Below are 13,060 nucleotides of genomic sequence, written 5' to 3'. Positions count from 1 at the left end.
GTAAGATGCAATTCCTTTAATTAGAATTTTTTTTCCAGTTCCTGCTTGTCCACTCACATACAGTCGGACAGGATGAAATGACGTACATGAACACTCTTTTTTCTCATGAAGTAAACCATGCTCAATCTGCTCTGTCACTTCATCATATATTTGTTTTTGCTGAACATTTAGTTGTTTTTCCAATTCTTCTAAGTTTATTACATCCTCCTGAGCTTGTTCCATTGCTCTTTCCACATCATCCATGGCAGTGGCTGCTTAATTTTGGATAATTGGTCCTCCTAATGGATCCTGACTCAACAAAGCAGAACTGTCTCTAGCAATCTCTGCTGCAATTGTAGCTTCTTGCTGTATGTCCTCGTTCAACATTTCTAGATAATTGGTGAAAACAGGACATTCTATAGTATTTTTGGTTGCGTTGAATGAATCTTCATAACTGAGAAAATCTCCAAGTAGTTCCTCTTCTGTACGCCATGGTTTAAAGAGTTGCAAAAGAGCTAAATAGTAAAATTCCCTTTTGTCAGAAGTTTCGCAACTCAGTTTTCGATGATTAATCAAATGTACTTTTCTTTGTTTCACCAGACAACCTTCAGATCCAATCAAAGCATATACTCCTTTATTGATATCTTCTGTAATGTTCTTCTTAAAAGTATAGCTTTGCAGTACTTCATAGAGACAAACATTCTCAAGATGATTACTTCTATTTGGATAGTATGTATCCAACATATTGGTCTTCAAAATATCTGTACTGTTTGGTTCTCTCTCTGCGAAATACTCAATTTCTTGTACAGATTTCAAAACTCGGTTTCGTGTTCTTGCAAGACCTAAACTCACCCAAATGATTGTTCCAGATTTGGAGTATAGACTTGCAGATGATAAGCGATCTGAACATTCATATGCTCCGATTTATCGATGAGACACCATCTTCAAACTGTAGCTGTACAATTTCTTGCTTGGGCTCTTTTCATGAGAAGTTTCTTCCCACATTTCCTTTAGTTCCGTCTTTTCAGATTTCGTAATGTAAGATGTTACATATCGAGCCAGAGCAATCGAGTTGTCTGCAACATATTGAATATCCATGTTAGCATTCCACAAGGACAAAATGACTGGGTTATAGTCATTTATGTACTTTGACTCTTAATTTCTTCTTATGTTATAGGTATTTTTCGGTGATTTTCGTGTCACAGTATGTCGCAAAGATGACATAAAATTGTTCAATCTTCCTTTTGATGTTACTGGTCGTGGAAATCCAAAATGACATTTTGTGTAGAACTTTTACTTTCGACTACAGTATTTTCCACAACGATGGGTTTGAAACCGCAAGACTTGATGTTTTAAATTCTTTTGTTCTGTGTTTTATGGAACAGCACATGTAGAATACTGTTCAATAAAACTCATCACTGTGTCATCCAAATCTGTTCCAAATTTGGGGGCATCTTTGATCCATAGCAGCATATGTATGTGAGGAGCACCTCTTGCTTGATTCTCATTTCTCCAAAAGAAATCCAGAACCTCTTCAAGAGGAGGATTTTCTTTGTTTGGTATAAAAGACATCATAGCTTCAAATCTATGATTGAAATACCTGCATAAATTAACTGGATCCAAAGAGCACAATTCTCCAGGTGTCTTGTATTCTATATTTTCTATGTTTGCATTTGCCTCTCGAAGAAATTGAAGTACATCTTCCCAAGCATACTCAGCACAGCTTAGAGTAAGGAACCATGTAGGAGTTCCTAAGTACATATATTCCCATATTTTTTAACACACTAACTACACAAATTATTCTGCCACATTCCTCTAAATAAAAATAGACTCACACTGTAAAATGATTACTACAATGAAAGGGAATCTTCCTGGAAATTATCTTTCAGAGTTTACAACACTGCAGTTGTGTTGCAAGAGTTTACAATATTTTTCTAGGAATGGCGTTTCAGGATTTAGGCCAATGAAGTGAATTTAAAGCAGTGTAGTGAGTCAAGGTGTGACTGAGAATGTACAAATGAAATTCACTGAAATGATTACTACATGCTACAGACACAGCTGCTTTTGCATTTCAACAGCACACCAAGCATCTACATTGCACAGCATAAACACAATTCGAAAATTAAGAGGCCTGAAATACATACTGAATAGGACTTTCTACAACTACATCACCTCTGTGTCTCTACTTCAACTATTTCACCCTCTCTCTGCACCATATTTTCTCTGACTGCACCATCTGTCCCTCTGCCTGCAGCCCTACACCATCTATCCTCTAATTGTAACAGTTTACTCTCTGCCTGCATTATCTAATTTTCTGTCTGCACCAACCCTCTCTCACTACCTGCACCCTCTCATATGCATCTACAGAGTCCTATTATGATATGCCTGCTGGTATGTATTACACAGCGCTACCATATTAAATTGTTCCCTTCACTGCCTGTAGTGTCACAACATGTCTGAGTCTGCTTGCACTATCTATGTCTCTGCTTGAACCATTTCACCCTCTCTCTGCACCATCTTTTCTGTGACTGCACCATCTGTCCCTCTGCCTGCAGCCCTACACCATCTATCCTCTGATTGTACCAGTTTAATCTCTGCCTGCATTATCTTAGTTTTTGTCTGCTCCTACCCTCTCCCACTGCCTGCACCCTCGCATCTACATCTGCATAGGCCTATTAAGATATGGCTGCTGGTGTGTATTACACAGCACTACCATATTAAATACTTTCCTTCTCTGCCTGTAGTCTCATACCCCCTGCATGTACCATTTCATCACTGTCTTCACTACCCCCCCGTGTGCTCAATTAGACTCTGCATGTAACATTTCTCAAACTGTTTCCAGCATTTCTTCTCTGTTTGACCATTCTATCGTCTGTGTGTACCATGTCTGTGTCTCTGCTTGAACCATTTCAGCCTCTCTCTGCACCATCTTTTCAATGACTGCACAATCTCTCTCTCTGCCTGCAGTCCTACACCATCTACCCTCTGTATGTACCTTGTCTGTCTCTGCTTGCACTATCTGTGTCTCTGCTTGAACCATCTCACCCTCCTTCTGCACCATCTTTTCTATGACTGCACCATCTCTCCCTCTGCCTGCAGTCCTACACCATCTACCCTCTGTGTGTACCATGTATTTATCTGCTTGCACTATATATATCTTTGCTTGAACCATATCAACCTCTGTCTGCACCATCTTTTCTGTGACTGCACCATCTGTGCCTCTGCCTACAGCCCTACACCATCTATTTTCGTAGTAGTAGTAGTATAAGCTTTATTCGAGATACATCTCATAAAAGCACAACATATAAACAGTATATTACAAATACAACTGGTACATTCTAAAACAATAGTTGTGCAAGCAAATACGATACTATAAAATACAAATTATACATAAATATAGAACCAAGTTACATTAAAATCACCTTAAAATTACATTAGTAAACTACATTAACATACCCTACCTAACGACCTCCTCCTAATGGACCAAGCCCACCCCAGATATTTAGCCACTCCAAGTGCAATCGGCTCGTCAGTGGATGTATATAAAATTCTCATAGCCGCTACACTACTTCGTGTCCCAAGATTTTTGCAAACTCGGGTTAACCAGACCCTCCTTGGTAATGAATAAGCATTACAGACAAATAAAAAATGACCTAAACTTTCAGTAGCAGCTTTACACACAGGGCAGCACTTAGAGGTCAAATTCTGCCATCCTGCGGTCAATATTTTTAGAGGGAGGGAACCAGACCTTAATTGGAAAAATAACTTCCTGTCCATTGGGGCAGTAATACTGTCCCAATAGGTTTCCAGTTTTGGACAGATTTTAACTTCCAAGAAGCGGCCAGCCATAGAATCAGATCTCGTGCCCATCAGAAGTCTGCTATCCACCCAATCACAATATTGCAACTTGAGCGTTTCTTTACTTGGGAAGACTTCACCCTGAGGATTATCCCACAGATTGGAAAGGCCCAATTTTTTTAACATGGCCCTCAAATTTTTTAGCCAGTTAATCTTATGGAATTTGTCTTCCCTGATAATTGCCAGAAATCCATCTGCAAAATGTTTAATCTCTGGAGTTGTCCATAGACGTCTCCAGTAAAGGATGGGGCGCAGTCTTGCTCTGTCACTGATTGATCGTCTGCCTACGTCGGAGAACAGTGGAATTAGAGGGGTGCTCTGGGGTACACCCGTAATTCCTCTAAGAAACCTGTTTTCAGATGTCTGTAAAGTAGATAGATTGTCCCAGGCCCACAACTCAGCCCCGTATAGGGCCGCACCAAGAGCCTTTGCACCATACACTATAAGAACAGGCTTGATGGGTTTTGTTTTAGATTTCCTATGTTCCCCCCTCAATGCCCCCGAGATTTGTTGGTGTTTAAGTGCCGTTTTTTCCAGATGGTGTGACCAGCCCAAGCTATCTGTTAACTGGACCCCTAGATATGTAAATTCACCAACCACCTCAAGCTTAACGTTGTTCAAAAATACCCGAGGGTGAACTTTGTGGCGCGGGGAAAAGACCATTAGCTTCGTCTTGCCCACGTTTACCTCAAGGCCATGCTCTTTGCAAAAATCATCAAATACATTTAGGGCACGCTGTAAACCTGCAGGAGTCTTAGACATGATTAGTGGATCACTGAAATAATATCGACTACCAAAATATCGACTACCCAAAATATCGAGGAAAAAATATCTACAACCAAAATATCGAGTTTGTATGTACAAACAGGTAAGTACAAAAATATCGAGTACAAAATATCGTTTACAAAAATATAGTTGTAAAAAATATCGACTTTAATAAAAACAATGTTTAATTACATTAATATAAAAAATTAATTACTAAAATATAATTAACAATACTTAAATTAACTTTTAATAATTAAATAATTAATGAAAGTAAAAAAATAATACTTTTTTAATTCATATTTCTTAAAACATATATATATATATAGTAACAAAATTTAATTAAATAATAGCCAATATTATTAACGTACAAATACAAAAGAGTAAAAATTACTATTCCCACTGCAAAGAGTGCAACAGTGGATATATGACGTTACAACGCAACTTTTACAACGCACTACCATTACAACGTAAGTATTGGTAAGTATATAATAATTTTTTTTAATTTAAATTATTTACAATTATTTAAATATAATTTAATTTAATTTCATTTCATTAAATTAAAATAATGTAAATTTAATTTTACTTTATTTTTACACTGTACCCCTGTACCCCTGTACCCCAAAACTGACCCTGAACCCTAAAAAAACCCTTTACCCAAAAACCCAAAACTGACCCTGAACCCTAAAAATACCCCTTTACCCAAAAACCCAAAACTGACCCTGAACCCTAAAAATACCCCTTTACCCAAAAATTAAAAACTGACCCTGAACCCTAAAAATACCCCTTTACCCAAAAACCCAAAACTGACCCTGAACCCTAAAAATACCCCTTTACCCAAAAACTAAAAACTGACCCTGAACCCTAAAAATACCCCTTTACCCAAAAACTAAAAACTGACCCTGAACCCTAAAAATACCCCTTTACCCAAAAACTAAAAACTGACCCTGAACCCTAAAAATACCCCTTTACCCAAAAACTAAAAACTGACCCTGAACCCTAAAAATACCCCTTTACCCAAAAACTAAAAACTGACCCTGAACCCTAAAAATACCCTTTTACCCAAAAACTAAAAACTGACCCTGAACCCTAAAAATACCCCTTTACCCAAAAACTAAAAACTGACCCTGAACCCTAAAAATACCCCTTTAATTTAACATAATTAGCAATTAATCAATTAAATTAAAATAATTACCAATTACATTTTAATTATTTAACAAATATTATTTAATTACCAATTAATTAAATATTACTACCAATTAATACATTTACATATTTAATAAATAATAATTAAATTACTTCCCACCCTATTCCCCTATAAACCCACAACCCGCTACAGGAAATACATTATTTTAATTTACATAATTAGCAATTAATAAATTAAATTAAATTAATTACCAATTAAATTTTAAATAATTAACATATATTATTTAATTACCAATTAACATATATTATTTAATTACCAATACCATATATTATTTAATTTATTATTTAATTACCAATTAATTAATTATTACTACCAATTAATAAATGTACATATTTAATTAATTATAATTAAATTACTTCCCACCCTATTCCCCTATAAACCCACAACCCGCTACAGAATAAAATTACACAATAATTTTAAAAAAATCATTAATTAAAAATAATTATAACATAAAATGACACTTTTCACACATATTATAACATAAAAACACTATAAATAATTACATATTATATAAAAAACGATATTTTTTACTTTCAATATTATTTACAGTCGATATTACTTCACTTTCCTTAAAAACGATATTTTGGCTGTCGATATTCTGTCCTGTCGATATTTTATCCAAACGATATTTAAAAATCGATATTCTGTCCAAACGATATTTTGGAGTCGATATTATGTCTGTGTACCATGATTAGTGTATCGTCAGCGAACATCAGAATCGGGACCCTGACGTCCGCTAACGAAGGTGCATCTACATTAACATCTAACATCCTCCCCACAATCCCATTAATAAATAATGAGAATAGTAGGGGTGCCATTGCACAACCTTGTCGGACCCCCCTTTCTACCGGGAAGTTTGAGGATGCCTCGCCGTTCCCGCCCCACAAGACCCTTGCAAAATTACATTCATGCAATCGCATGATAAGGGTAAGGAGTTCAGCTGGTATGGCTAATTTATGTAATACCATCCATAGCTTTTGCCTTGGGACCAAATCAAAGGCTGCCCGCAAGTCGACAAATGCGACATACAGGCAGCCCTTGCCAAGCAATACCGTCCTCCACCTCAAAATGGTAAAACGAAAAACTTGGTCGATTGTGCTTGTGGCCCGCCTAAATCCTGCCTGGTAGGGGGATAAGGCGTCATTGTCTTCTACCCAGTCCATAAGCTGGTTTACAACCATTTTCCCCAGAACTTTTTGTATGGTTGCAATCAAGCTTATTGGTCTGTAATTGGCTGGGAGAGATCGATCTCCTTTCTTATGGATGGGTATGATAATAGCACCCTGCCACGACTCCGGGACCACCCCACCCTTGGCAATTGCATTACTCAGTAATAAAACATACCTCGCCCACTTTTCCGTATCGTGTTTAAAAACATCTGATGGTATCCCGTCAAGCCCAGGTGCCCTCCCCCCTTTAACAGAGCAAATAGCTAATTCCACTTCCTTAAGAGAGAACAGATTATCAGTAGCAAACACCGGCGGTAACACCTCCCCAAACCCGTCCTTTAATGGATCAGCATATTGAGGTCTAAAGTACTCAACCCAGGCTTCTTCAGCCACATTATTGTCTGGCCTATCAGGGGTACCGCCTCTGCCCCACTTTATTATCTTCCAGAAATGCCTGGAATCCTTGCAGCTTGAAGCCTCCTTTAGCTCTGCCCAATGCTCTTCATCCCATTGTCTCTTAGCCTGGAGGATACATATATTATAGGATTTTCTGGCTACACTAATCATAGCCCTATCTCTTGCTCTAATTGCATGACCCAGTGCCAATCGAGCTGCCCTACACTGTCGATTAAACCACCTGGCCGCTTTGGGAGGTCTTTTACTTTTAGTACTCAATGGTTGCATAAAGTGTGGTTTTAGGAGGCGGAAAAACTCATTATGAATATCTGTAATTTCCCTGGAACCAGGGATTATAGGTTTTACCGCTTCCATGGAAATGAGAGCCTTATCAACCTCAACATTAATAATAGTCATGGATTCTTCATTCGCTAAGACACTTGGCCATTTCAACCTTCGCATGTTGTTGGCCATTATTGGAAGTTGGTCATTTCTTGTGTGCATGTTATAGGGCCCCACACTCCACCATTTATGGGTCACACAAAGCGGATTGTGATCGCTTTCCAATCTACTATTGATGGCCATGTCAAAAAACCCCCGCCAGAGTGAAATACTACATATAACGTAATCTATTCTACTCCTGCTATGGCCATTATCAAAAGTACAGGCACCTTCTTTGTCCCCTGGTGTCCTCCCGTTTAGAGCTCTTAACCCATACTCCAAACACATAGCATTTAGTAGCAATACATCCTTCGTCCACCGCTTTATAGGATCTATGCCCAAGGGTGGTATACCCCAAAGCATATCCTCATCCTGACCTAAGGGATCATTTGTACAGTCAAGTGGTTCGAAGGTCCTATTTAAATCCCCCGCTACTACAATTCTATTTCTTAGGGACTTAGATTCCAAGAAGGAGAGCAAGGCCTCTAGGGTGGGAGAACTCCCCGAGTTGTTTCCTCTTGCATAGATGTTATACAGATCAATCACGCCCCTCTTTTCTGAGGACAGTCTTAACATTTGGATGTCGCTATGGCCCAAATCCAACACATTAATAGAAATGTCCAAATCCTGCCTTATCCACACTGTAAGCCCTCCCATTGGTCGACCCCTAGCCCCTCTGGTTGCTGGGATAGAGAAATTTAGATAGCCACATAGAAAAACTGGGTCACAGGCCCATGTTTCTTGGAAACAGCACACGTCAAACCCGTTGATAAAGTCTACCCAGGGTTGCAATTCAGACTTGCTACACAAACCAGCAATATTCCAAGATAGCAATTTCCCAGAACTAAACCCTTCCTCACACACTTCGCTTGTTAGAGGACACGATTGTATATTCTCCAAACTTACATCAATCCTGACAGGTCTCACACTACTACCTGTACTGCCCCCATTAATGTCATCGTCAGCATGCAAGGTCAGTACAGGTAGCTCCCCTTTCGTTGCATCCCCACAGCCTTCCTCCATACTTGCGATGTCATTGCCCATATTCGTGTCATCCAGCGTTACCCCAGCGTGTGGATCAGGGTCATTAGAATCCCCTTGTTGATTCATACTTTTCCCCATTCCACCAGAATCCATATAGTGAAAAGTCTGTCAATATCCCCAACCTGGATCTTGCCATCCAGCCGAAGAGTTACAGATCGGGACTCTAAAATTATTTTGGCACTGAGACAACGAAACAGGGGGGTAAATCCTAGACCGTGGGGGATAAGAGGGACAAGTTTGCTCAGTGAGCAGACCAGTCAGGACACTGATAGGGCGTGGGTAGAAGAAGGTAAGATCAACAATGTTGATTCCTCCATTGTTTATGCCCCATCCCAATTTTGTTATCCATCCCGCCACCCTTGGATCTTGGAAGTTGACCACAATACAGTCCCCTCCCAAACTTTTAGGGGTACAACCTATCCATTCTATTCTCCTCACCCCCAGTATTAGTCCATCCACTTCCCCTGGTAGTGGCCGGTTCACCCTTAACCAGTGCATGACTTTATTTTTGAGCATCTGGAAGGTTTCTCTTTGTCCCATTAGAAGTGGTGGAACATTGGTAAGGACAGCTACATAGGGAAAGGAATCAGGGGTAAGGTTCATTGGCGGTTTCTTTTGAGGTTGCTTTTTCAAGACTGGTAGGGATGGTGTGAAAACTATCGGAGCAGGGCAAAGTGCAGATTTGCTTACTGGGGGTTGATTGTTAGTTGGTGGGACAATTGGTAGAGCAGTACCTATACCGGAACACACGTTGCCCCCTGCACCCTCACCTAGCAATGGATTTAAACTAGGCGGCATTAGTTGTGCTGCAGTCTGGGACGTAGTTGTAATAATAGGACAGTTGTTAATAGGGCCTGATGTAACTAAGTCAAGAGGCTTGGGTGGTCTCTTCCCTACTGCACTACCCGACTTGGGTGGCACTGGGGAATTAGTTTGTATCCTTCGTCCCTTTTCCTCCGGTATACATTGGATATTATTCTTGGGCTTACTGCTCTCGACTAGCCTTGCTTGGGTTTTTATGAGTGCCTTGGTTGAAAAGAAATTATCTAATGTCGCCTGCTCAAAACGGTCTAGCCGTTCGGATAATTTACTAATTTGTTCCTCTAATGGAAGTACAATTGACCTTAGCAGCCTTTCTAGATCTAGTAATAGGTTGCTAGGAAGTTGTGATGCACCGGCCATTGCCAACCCAGTATCCGGAGAATTAACAGTGCTAGAACCCATATTATCCAATGAAATAACATCACCCTCTTGTATACTCTCCCCACTACGACTTGCTTCAATATCAGCCTTATCGGGGCACATTTTTTTGCTCACTTTCCTAAGTTTGTGTGGGGGTTTAACAGTATTGCATTTTCTAGGTGCAATGGTCCTTTTTCTTTTTGAGCCAGAATTTATTTGAGGCACAAGTACTGGGGCACATGTTTCAGGTGGGCATAATATAGGGTCAATATGACTCACACAGGGAGATGTTGGCTCTGCTAAAATGCCCTGGTTCTCCTTAATAATAATTACATCATGACATATTTCAGCAACAACAGGCAAGTTTACAGATGACAAAGGCGTTACCAATACAGGATATACTTGTACTTGGCGTTTGTCTCCAGGATTTTTAAGAAGTTAGATAGACAATCTACGCTCTGCACGCCTCTCAGCAAGCGTTATCTCTTTATCGATATCCTGAGTTGGCCGATTAAAGTATTTATCCAAGGGGCCAATAACTGTAGGTCCAGGCTCGTCGGTTTGGGTCATCGGGACAACACTGCCTGAATATACAGACATGCTTTGGTGTCACCAGCCCTTTTGAAGAGTTCAAAGTCTAGCACTTAATCGACAGAACCCTTTCTTAATGCAATATAGACCAATAAGGTCGATGTCAGAGGGCTAGCCCAGCCCGGCCTCCCTCGGCCCCGGACGGCCACAGACGGTCCCGCCCTTGTCCCGGGCTTCTCCCGGGACGCTCCCGCGCGCTCCCGCGCAGCGGGTAAGCTGGGGTCTTGAAATACCAATTGGCGTTATGGGCGGTGGGCGTGGCCGGCAGGGAGAGCAGCCCAGCTGGTCTCAATAGGGCTCGCAGGGACTCCTGGTCCACGGAGTCCCTGCTTCGTGCTCGCAGCCCTGCCGGTCAGATGGAGAGTGCCCAGAGTCAGCGCCCCCTGAGCAGACGCCGCGCTGCGGGACCCGCGTAGCGGGTCCGGCGAGGTTGATGAAGAGGGTCCCTGTAGCAGGAGGGCAGGAGGGCTTGAGGCAAAAGACGGTTACAGCAGCAGTCAGGTACAAACAGCAGGCAAAAGGGTCCCCATCTATTTTCTGTATGTACCATGTCTGTGTCTGCTTGCACTATCTGTCCCTCTGCCTACAGACCTCCACCATCTATCCTCTGTGTGTACCATATCTTTGTCTGCTTGCACTGTCTGTGTCTCTGCATGAACCATCTCACCCTCTCTCTGCACCATCTTTCCTGTGACTGCACCATCTGTCTCTCTTCCTGCAGCCCTACACCATCTATCCTCTCTATGTACCATGTCTGTGTCTGCTTGAACTATCTCTCCCTCTGCCTACAGACCTCCACCATCTATCCTGTGTATACAATTTCTGTGTCTGCTTCCACTATGTATATCTTTGCTTGAACCATCTCACCCTCTCTCTGCACCATCTTTTCTGTGACTGCACCATCTATCCTCTGTATGCTTACACACAATTGGAAAATTAAGAGGCCTGAAACACATACTGCATAGGACTTTCTACAACTACATCACCTAAACGATGACTCAGTTCATGATTTAGGTGATTTAGCACAAAGAGGGAGACAAAGTACAAACAGAGACAAAATGGTACACACAGAGGGTGCGAGACTACAGGCAGAGAAGGTAAAGATTTAACATATTAGCACTGTCTAACACACACCAGCAGCCATATCATAATAGGCCTCTGCAGATGCACATCAGAGGATGCAGGCAGTGGGAGAGGGTTGGTACAGACAGAAAATGAGATAAGCAGAGAGAGGTAGACTGTGAGGAGAAACAGGGTAGATTATAGAAAAAGGTGCAAAAATAATTCTTTAATTTACACAGACACTCAGTGTGGCTTTCAACTGCCTCATTCAGTTGCTAAGGCCTCTATGAGACGTAGTCTCAACTCATTTGACTTTAATAAAAATGATCTTTTAAATGTCAGCTTCTGTTGCAACTTCTTATTATTGTGGGATCAAAAGGACTAAGTATCAGTGAGACCCCTGAGGAGAATTAAGAGGATTAAGATGTCACCATTCGATGCCATTCAGCCAGATTCATCTTAAATGAATCTTGACGCACAGTGTAATCTTAGCCACATTAGAATATGCCAGACAGAGGGAGAGCTATAGTGCACACACAGAAAGTAAAGATGGTTCACAGAGAGGGTGACATAATTCAAGGAGAGACACGGATGGTGCAAGCAAACACAGACAAGGTACACACAGACAGTGAAATCATACACCACATATCAAATGCAGACCTACAGAGGCTAAATAAAGCACACAGAGGGTAAGATAGTGAAAACTGAGTGAAAATGGAACAAGCAAAGGGTGTGAGACCACACGCACAGAAGAAAAAGATTTAACATGGCACCCATTTTGTATTTCTAGCTGCCATTTTGTTTGCCATGTGCTCTGCCCTACCTTTCTGTTAACTGTTCTTCCAGCCTGCCTAGACACAAACTATGTTTGGCATGCTCCACTTCGAACATGCCTACTACACTAATATAACTGCCAGACTATTTTTGCAGCTGTATGAAGAAGTACATCTCCTCACACTTTGCTAAGCAAGCAGATTTTGCTAACGCAAATTAGTCATTTTGCTTGCTTACATCAGCCAGGACTGCCCCTCGCTTTTATGCTGAGTATGTAACCCTCACATATATGAGGCCCCTTTTATTTCTGTACTCTTTAAACTGCCTCATTCAGTTGCTAAGGCCTGTATGAGACGTAGTCTCAACTCATTTGACTTGAATAAAAATGATCTTTTAAATTTCAGCTTCTGTACCAACTTCTTATTATTGTGGGATCAAAAGGACTAAGTATCAGTGAGACCCCTGAGGAGAATTAAGAGGATTAAGATGTCACCAATCAATGCCATTCAGCCAGATTTATCTTAATTGAATCTTGACGCACAGTGTGATCTTAGCCACATGAGAAGATGCCAGACAGAGGGAGAGCTATAGTGCA

Source organism: Lissotriton helveticus, chromosome 5_1 (genome assembly GCF_964261635.1).
Source record: "Lissotriton helveticus chromosome 5_1, aLisHel1.1, whole genome shotgun sequence".
Taxonomy (NCBI): domain Eukaryota; kingdom Metazoa; phylum Chordata; class Amphibia; order Caudata; family Salamandridae; genus Lissotriton; species Lissotriton helveticus.
Note: the sequence above shows the minus strand (reverse complement) of the source record.